A 9,902-nucleotide genomic window follows, 5' to 3' on the forward strand; every position below is an offset into this window, starting at 1 on the left:
TTATACACAGACCTTTGCTCTCTTCTCCCTTCCCTAATTCATATGGAACACAGTGTTGTGTCCTTTTATATTTGTCACAAGTGTGTCGAATGCATATTAATCTCTCAAGTACATTAAAAGTGGGTGGAGAGAGTGTCATTTGAAAAGCACTTTCTTTTATCAAAAACTGGTGTCTCTTAGGGAGTTGGGAGAGGACCTCCTAGTGAGGGATTGTTTGAACCGACATTTGCTTGTGGAGAGAAGAGCAAAGTCTGCACTACAAGCTCTGGCCCTGAGGCATAGGCTGTGTCCTTACCCGCAGTGTGCTCCTGACTTGAAGGAGGATGACCTCGTGAGCTCCAGCTCCTTCCTGCTCCATGTTTGTGACAAATTCAGAGTTTGCATTATTTTACTTATGATATTCTCCCAGATCTCTTTGACTACAAGAAGAAGAAGATGAACAATAATTGGTGTCAGTTTCATAAATCTTTAATCTATGCCCTGGACATTATCAATTGTATCACTTGTAGGATTTCAAAATCCTATAAAGTTGTAAAATTGGGCCATTTATAACCCATTGGGCTTGGGTTATAAAGTGTGGAGTGTATTATCTAGCTTTAAATTCTTCCAGAAAGAGCAGGCATAGCACTGGTAAAGTAGAGAACAAAATCAGTCTTTGGTTTTAGGACATAAGATCTTGGGAGAGACTCAAGTAATTTGAAACTAGTATGTGATGACAGAACTCGGGGCTTTGCCTTGTAAATCCCAATCTGCACTAACCTTACTTTCTCATTTGTCCTTTATCTCCGTGTGCAGTTGAGGTCACATCTGCCTTTATAAGCTAGTGGTTGTACTCAGTCCAGGTCCTAGCTCCTCCCCTAGCTGTGTAATTTGAGTGTGACTTAAATGCTGAGCCACAGTGTCCCTAGCTATAAAACAGGGACAGTATCTGCCTCTCATTGTGAATCACTGAATGAAGTAATGAGATATGTTCAGAAGAATGCCTGACTCAGAATAGTATTCAGTAAATATTTGCTATTTGTTGCCTTCTAATTTATCCCAGTTGTTCCATCTGTATGAATATCTCAATTAGCTGAGTTCTAAGTAGCACCTGCCTTTTGTTTGTAGCCCTATTATGACCTGATACTGAGCCATAGCTAGCTACACATTTCTTTTTCCTTTTCTTTTTTTTTTTAAATTTCTTTGGTTGCGCCAGATCTTAGTTGCGGCTCGCCGGCTCCTTAATTGCGGCACGCATGTGGGATCCAGTTACCCGACTAGGGATCGAACCCGGGCCCCCTGCATTGGGAGCGTGGAGTCTTAACCACTGCGCTATCAGGGATGTCCCTAGCTAAGCATTTCTGAGCACTGACTGCATACAGAATACCTATAGATATTTTCAGCAGATAACAAAAGAAATAACTAGGAAATGAATTTGTTGCAATTATTAGTGTAATTTTTTCAATTCTAGCTTTTTTTTAAGTGAGTATTTTGTAAAGTATTTCAGTTCTCAAGTTGACAGCACCATTACAAAACCATTCAGAAAGACAGGTATTGCCATCCTTATGTAGCTAAATAGTCAACATAATACGTTTAAACCCATTCACAGAAATTACTGATTTGTACCTACTGGATTAGGCTTGCCCACATCTATCTGCAGTAAACAGCAGATGCTAACATAGCATCTTGTTCTTCAGGCACCTTGATTTAAGACTAGAGGCATTTCAAGTAACATACACATAAGTGGAATATGAGACATGGGAGCTGGGAACAAATGACTGGGGATCCATGAAGAAGGCACGGGATTTAGACTGCTGGAAAGGAAGAGAACCTAAGTTTCCCAGTGTGGAGCCATGATGAAAGGTTGAAAGAAAACTCAGTTTGTGGGGAAGTGAAGATGTAAGATCAACCAGTACAGCTAAGACAAGGTGGGCATCTTGGTACTCAAGAAAGGCGAGGGCTTCCCTGGTGGCGCAGTGGTTGAGAATCTGCCTGCCAATGCAGGGGACACGGGTTCGAGCCCTGGTCTGGGAAGATCCCACATGTCGCGGAGCAACTGGGCCCGTGAGCCACAATTACTGAGCCTGCGCGTCTGGAGCCTGTGCTCCGCAACAAGAGAGGCCGCGATAGTGAGAGGCCCGCGCACCGCGTTGAAGAGTGGCCCCCGCTTGCCACAGCTAGAGAAAGCCCTCGCACAGAGGCGAAGACCCAACACAGCCATAAATAAAAATAAATTAAAAAAAAAAAAAAAAAAAAAGGCGAAAGCCATTGCAGGGAAATGGAAAATGTTAGGTTTATTTTGGCAGAAACACCCTCTAAGGTAAGGGTCTCATCCAAGTTATCATGAATGTAGTAGAAGAGAGGGCATAGAGCTGGGTATTGGCATGAGGGCAAAGAAGCAGTGTTTGTTCATGTCTGGTTACATAGAAATTAAAGAGCTCCTTCAAAAATAAAGTGGAGACTTCCCTGGCGGTCCAGTGGTTAAGACTCCACACTTCCAATGCAGGGGCACGGGTTCAATCCCTAGTCGGGGAACTAGGATTACACGCAGCACAGCCCAAAAAAAAAAAAATAAAGAGGTTTCAAGTTCTGTATGCCATTTCCTACCTCTTAAGAAAAGACAGACCCAAAGCTCACTCAGCCTTGCAGACCAGTTAGTGTGAATCTGCAAGGATGGTTCTTCACTTTTTTTTGTTCTGCAAATCAGATGTACACGTCAGCCTACACCAGAAGAATGTGACATCTTCTGCTCCAGGCTTCGGTTTCCTCACCTGTAAAATGGTGGAATTGTGAAGATTAAATCCATAAAAAGTGCCTACAACTTGGCTTACTCATAAGCATTCACTGTAGAGTTGTAAGACACCAAAGAATATTTCCAAGATTTACATCGATGGCAGCACAAAAGTTACATTAGGAAAATTTGATACAAGTACAGGCAAAAGTCGATTTTCATTCATCTTTACTGGATTATGTATGTGAACTTCAGATGAAGAGTGAAAATGAAGGACTTCCCTCGTGGTGCAGTGGTTAAGAATCCGCCTGCCAATGCAGGGGACACGGGTTCGAGCCCTGGGCCGGGAAGATCCCACATGCCGCGGAGCAACTAAGCCCGTGTGCCACAACTACTGAGCCTGTGCTCTAGAGCCCGCAAGCCACAGCTACTGAGCCCGCGTGCCACAACTACTGAAGCCTGCGTGCCTAAAGCCCGTGCTCTGCAACAAGAGAAGCCACCGCAATGAGAAGCCCGTGCACCACAACGAAGAGTAGCCCCCGCTTGCCACAACTAGAGAAAGCCCGCGGTGCAGCAACGAAGACCCAAGGCAGTCAAAAATAAATTAATTTTTTTAAAAAAATGAAAATGAAGATGTACTATCAGTGCCGTCAACCTCAGCCCAAGAAATAGAATGAATACTTAAAATTTCTGCATCCGTGAATTAGTACGTCATTAATGATTGTGTGAACACGGAGGCGACTGCTATCCATCTGATCAGCGCAATAGCTTCAGTCATTCAGTCATGACATTTGGATTTATTTCAAATATCTGAAATATTTCAAGTACAGGTAAGCATTTTAGTTGTGAGAATTATGGGTATGTATATTCACTTATTTGAAGTACATGTTATAGGATTAAGTAAAGCACTTCAGTTAATTACAAACACAGTTTTTTTTAAATTTATTTTTATTTATTTATTATTTTTGGCTGCGTTGGGTCTTCGTTGCTGCACACGGGCTTTCTCTAGTTGCAGCGAGTGGGGCTACTTTTTGTTACGGTGCATGGGCTTCTCATTGCGGTGGCTTCTCTTGCTGCGGAGCACGGGCTCTAGGGCATGCGGGCTTCAGTAGTTGCGGCATGTGGGCTCAGCAGTTGTGGCTCATGGGCTGTAGAGCATAGGCTCAGTAGTTGTGGCGCACGGGCTTAGTTGCTCCGCGGCATGTGGGATCTTCCCGGACCAGGGCTCGAACCCATGTCCCCTGCATTGGCAGGCGGATTCTTAACCACTGCGCCACCAGGGAAGCCCAAACACAATTTTTTAACCAAGAAGTTAAAACTAAGAAAGTTAGAAATAAGTAGGGAAATAGACTGTTACCCAGATAAGTTAAGGATGCACTTTATATTCTTTGAGCTAACAGAAGTTTATAAGGCTGCAAAATATTGGAAATTAATCAGTGTGGCAGCAATCTTTTAAGTGCTTTTAAAGTCATTATCTTACTATTAGGACGCAACACTCAATTTGGTTGTAGGGCCAGCCAAACGACAACTTCTTCCACCAGCTTCAGGAAACGGTGAGCATCTGCCTAGTATTACAGATGTGCAGATGCTGACCACACGGGGCAGTAAAGCAACTGATGGTGCTAAGAATCGTTCCTGCCTAGTGTCTACTTTGGAAAATTCTGACAATTTTAATAATTTAAGACAGATTTTTTTGGATAAATCTCAAATTCATTCTTAGGTCCCAAACAACCAGTTCTCTAGCAGTGATATTTGGCTGTAACCAGCTACTGAATTTTAATAATCATTCAGCCAAGATGTATATTTGACGTAACTGTAGAAGAAATACTAAGGAACCACTTTAAAAATGTGTATTCTTTTTTTCTCCTAGCCAGCCAGTTAGCACAGTATCAAATACCATGTCTCCCAGAGATGACCAGTTGTTCAGGGCTGGTGAACAAGAGAATAGTAACCAGTCATTATGTTCTGGGACAGACTGGCTGCTTGACCTTTCCAGCAAAACCCTGGCAAGTTAGGTAGGTGTGGCAGGAGAGCAGGTGGGATTAAGGATGTTCTTGCTGAGGTTGGCAGAAGTTCACATGCCATCTGCTGGAAATGTTCTCATTCACCAACTCCACGAGCCTTTAGTGGAGGCAAATTCTCTACCTTTTATTTACCAAAATAAAGTCACTTTCCAAATTTTGATGACCCACTGACAAACACCAGTATCTTCCTTCTCATATTTAGGTTTAATCTTTCTGATTAAAGGATAGCTGGAGTTGACTTCAACAGATTGTAGACTTAATCCCCTGATTGGGAGGCTGTACAGCATAAATAAGATGCACGGATCCAGTGTGGTGGATCAGTGGGTTGGCTGGATTTTGCTTTGCTTAGATTGGTTTGAGATTTGCTTTGTGTTCCTTTTGCTGTTCTAAGGCCATTGGGTATTTCTAATGATGATGCACTAAAGAGAGGAAAGAAAACCAGCAATCCTAAAGTTTGCTGCAGTGCAGATTGCTTATTGAGTGCACATTTTGGTCACCATGATGTGCTTTTATAAAATTATTTTTAAAATCCATAATCTTGCTCAGATTAACACAGTTTTCATTTGTATTTATACTGAGACTTGAGAAAGGTGATCTGCATTCCCTTCCAACTCCAGGAAGCTAGGATTCCTGCAGTGCTGTTCAAACTTTTTTTTTTTTTTTGCCAGGTGGAACCCTTCAAACAAAAACGTATCAAAGGCATCATTTGTAAAATAAATAAAATCAGAAAGCCTCTGTTAGAAGCAGAGGCTTATCATTCTATATACTTACAGGCCTGTAAGCATCGGTAGGATGTCAGTATAACCTTCTACTATTAGAGCCTTTTCAAACTTTGTGATGCCATGTCTAAGATCTAACTAGCTAAGTATTCTTTGGGTAGAAAGTCAAACAAGTTAGCGCTTTGAGAGTTATTTAGCTGGCTTTCATTTCTTAGCATTGCATTATGGGACACAATAGATCAGGAAAGCATTCTGCAGATCCTAACAAAACATCCTTTAGGAGACCAGGGTTTTTCACTGAGGGTGTTCCATGCCATTTATGTTTCTTGAGTGTGTGTGGGTGTAATTAAATGTATTCCAGTGTGTGTATATAATCATTTCCTTGCTTGTCTTCATTGTATCCCTGAACAATATGTTAAATTTTGCCAATTTTTGAACTTTATGTAATGAAAATTACACTGTGTATTCTTCTGTAAATGGTTTCTTTCAACATGTTTTTTTTTAGGGGTTTATCCATGTTGACATGCTTGATTCCCAGTTTTTGGTTTTGTGGGCGTGTGGTGGGGGGTTCCCCTCCTTTTTGCTTTTCTTTTCCTCCACTTTTTTTCTATTTGAAGTTATGTTCTTTATAACTCACTGTTCTTTAAGTGGTTACTCTAACAAATTTAATTTAAATTATTAGTGTTAGAAGTTATTATCTTTGCTCTTCTTCCCATTCTCCTTTGACGTTTACAGCGAGATATGTGTTAGACCTCATTTTTCCATTTCTCTTTAACCTCTCATTTTTTTCCGTCTCTGTCCTTATGATCTGCATTCTCAAAAATAGCTTCAGCTCTGTCTTCTAGTTTATTAATTTTCTCCTCAGTCATGCCTAATCTATCTAATCCATCCACTGAATTTTTAATTTTAATCACTATATTTTTATTTCAAGTTTTGTTTTGTTTAGATTTCAAAATCTGCTTGGCTATTCTTTGTTGTCATTTACTCCCTCCTAATTATTTATTTATTTATTTATTATAAATTATTTATTTGTTTTTGGCTGTGTTGGGTCTTTGTTGCTGCATGCGGGCTTTCTCTAGTTGCGGCGAGCAGGGGCTACTCTTTGTTGCAGTGCGCGGGCTTCTCATTGCGGTGTCTTAGCTTTGTTGCGGAGCACGGGCTCTAGGCACGTGGGCTTCAGAAGTTGTGGCCTACGGGCTCAGTAGTTGTGGCTCACGGGCTCTAGAGCGCAGGCTCAGTATTTGTGGCGCACGGGCTTAGTTGCTCCGCGGCATGTGGAAACTTCCTGGACCAGGGCTCAAACCCATGTTCCCTGCATTGGCAGGCGGATTCTTAACCACTGCGCCACCAGGGAAGTCCTGCTAATCTTTTTAAACTTAAGTGTTATTTCCCTGAATATGGTAAAATTGTTGTTATCCCAATATCTGAAATCTTTGGGAGTTTCTTTGCTCTTCCTGCTGGTTCTCATTTCTGTGTGTTTTGTGATATTTTACTTGGAGTTGCCCGTTTTACTTGTCCATTTATCTTTATCTGTGGGGAGTCTCTGCAGCCTGGATTGAAGTTAAATTTCCCCAGAGAAGATAGGAGTTTGCCTTTCTGGGTAAACTGGGGCAGTAGCACCATAGAATCTTTAAATTCCTCACTTGATGTTTTTCACATCATACAGGTATCATGAAATTAAACCTCAAACGTTTAGGTCCTATTTATGAATTCGTAGGAAAGAGCTTTTTGCTCCCCTCTACCCAGTGCCAGGGTCAAGATAGGCAAGCTTCTTTGCCATCTCCTGCATGGCAGGGTTATTTCTTCTGTTTTTAATGCCATATACCCAGCTGTAATTGGGGTCTACTATAATTAGGTTGAACTATGGGGGAATGTCTACATAATTCAGCAATGTCATAAAGTTTGGGGCCTTAAAAAAATGGCAGCTTTCTAATAGATTCCGTGCCTTGAGTAGGTTCTGGGCTTTATCCCCTTCCCCAGCACCGCTAGAGCGTTATAAAAACTGAAGTGGAAGGTCTCCAGGGTTTTGAAGAAGCCTTTAAGACAAAGCCATCTTGGTGCCCATGTGCTTCCCAAAGTTCAAGGTTCCTATTTCCACTTTGTTTAGGCATCAGTCTGCTTATATCTTTCCTGCCAGCCCTATAATTTATTTTTTAACATAGTTTTTACATTTCATTTAATATTTTAGTTATTTTAATTAAGAGAATCTTTCAGGGTCTTTCTCCATCCTTTGGTCTCTTCGAGTCTCTTTAGCTCGTTTCTATTTCAGTAGTTGATCTAATTAAGTTGAATCCTTGGCATTGTTTTATGAATTCAAACATACCACCACTTAAACCCAGAGACTTTAGTATTCAGGTGCCTGTCAGATTTCTCTTTAATAGTTCCATTCTTTGATCCTGGATGCCACTTCAAGTGGGAATTATTTTTTACTTTATATTTAAATTGTTTGAAGTTACCACCTGCAAATCCTTTTAAGATCAGAGTTTGATGTAGGAAATAATTTACTGGGTGGGTGTATTTACTACTATTTTAAAGACCCATGTTGATTTGCTATGCAGTTTACCTTTTATAAGAATTTATTATACACTTGGATTCCACACCAGGAAGTGAAGCGGCTGTGGTGGAAAGACTATCAGGATTTAGGTCAAAGGAATTGAGCAGCGAGACCAGGCAGCAGAGGTTCCTCACTCCATAATTCCACAGTTCAGCCTCTGGGGTTATTGATCCGGGTCTGTGAGCTCCGTGAAATTCTGTGCAGTATATTACCTGTGAATCTTTCTAAGGAAAGGATTTATAGCTTCATCAAGTTTGCATAGTTTAGAGGGGGTAAATGCTGGTTTGAATGAGTGAGTGGGCCTGGGTCCTACCTCAGACTTCATTTGGTTTGAAGGTGGCCATTCTCATGATGACTACTTTAATTCTAGAGAGGGTTTCTAAAATACAAAGAAAATTCCCAGGCCTAGAATTTAATTCTCCCTTTTTTTTTTTTTTCTTTAAATCTCGTGTTTTAAAATGGTATTTATGCACTCTTTTTAGTAATTATCTCACTCATGGCCAAGAGTAACAGAAATCCCGTTGGTAATAACTTTTGTATTTATGTTGAGCAGATCTGTGTTCATTTTGATGAAAAAACAGTAGAATCATAAATCTTACAGCCATAAGGGAACATTCTGAATTGTTAGTAGTTTCTTTACAATATAGATGGGTGAGATTCAATTTAAGCTTCCTGTTCCTTTAGGAGTCGTTTGTTACAAAGAAGTAGAAAAACTAACTCAAAATTATAGGGTTTTCTGCAAACTGCTGCTCAAGCTAGTTCTTACATACGCAGAGGTACCCATTTCTATAATGAATTTATGGATATGTATGGCCTTGAGCTAGTTACACTAGCTCCCAAGTCTGCAGAAGCCCACATATGCAGCAGCTCACAGCTCTTCCCCTTCCTAAGGGCCGTACTGGGCAGTGGTTAGAGCATGGACTCTGCACCCTAGGGTCGAGGTGGGAATCCTCACTGCCACTGCTGATTGTGTGGCCTTGGGCAAGTCATTTAACCTCTTTGTGCCTCAGTGTTTCCCTTGGTTAAAAAAATAGGGATGGAAACATTACATCAGTGATTGCTGTAAAGATTTTAAACATTAATACATGGAAAGAACTGAGACCCAGACCCATAATAGCTGTGTGGTAAATATGAGACATTACTATTATTGCTTGACTGCATCCTGCCACCAAACCATGTAGCATTAAATGAAAGGTATAAATCAGTTAAAACAGAAAACTCTAATCCCAGCCTCCTTACTGTCTTATAGTTGATAACCAAAAATGGAATTACTTAGCAAAATGCACTGTTGTGAAATTCTGTTCTACAAAGATCCACAAGCTTTCTACAAGTCACACCAAGCCAACCAGGAACCTGAAGGAAAAATATCAATAGTTTCACACACAGTCTCAACAAATCAATTACAACTAATTAATTCTCTTTTTTTAAGGCATGTTTTAACCTTTTAAATTAATTCACTTTTTGAAAAGGTGTAATGCACATAAGTCATTTTCCAAAACACTCTAAAATGTTAAAGTAAATCTTCCATTCTCCCTGGCCCCTCGGCCACCCTCCCCAGATGAAGCTGTTCCTGTTTTTTTTTGCACTTTTCATGGATATGGCTACTTACACCAGTGTGTATGAGTATATATCTTACTCCATCTTTTTTTTTTTTTTTTTAATGCCAGTGGTATTGGAACATTGTTTTTATTATGGTAGATTTTCCCGTATTAGTATATTATACAACTACCTCATTCTTTGAACTCAACCCCTGGTTCTAATTTTTCAAAAAGCTTATTAAAAGAACATTCTTCCTCCCTTTGTGGGAAATAGAGAAGTGTGAAGTCAGGAATACAATAGTAAAATGTGGGGAGGAAAATCCTATCACAATCAGACACAGAAAGCTGTTTTATGCC

The sequence above is a fragment of the Balaenoptera acutorostrata genome, chromosome 13, assembly GCF_949987535.1.
Source record: "Balaenoptera acutorostrata chromosome 13, mBalAcu1.1, whole genome shotgun sequence".
Classification (NCBI taxonomy): Eukaryota; Metazoa; Chordata; class Mammalia; order Artiodactyla; family Balaenopteridae; genus Balaenoptera; species Balaenoptera acutorostrata.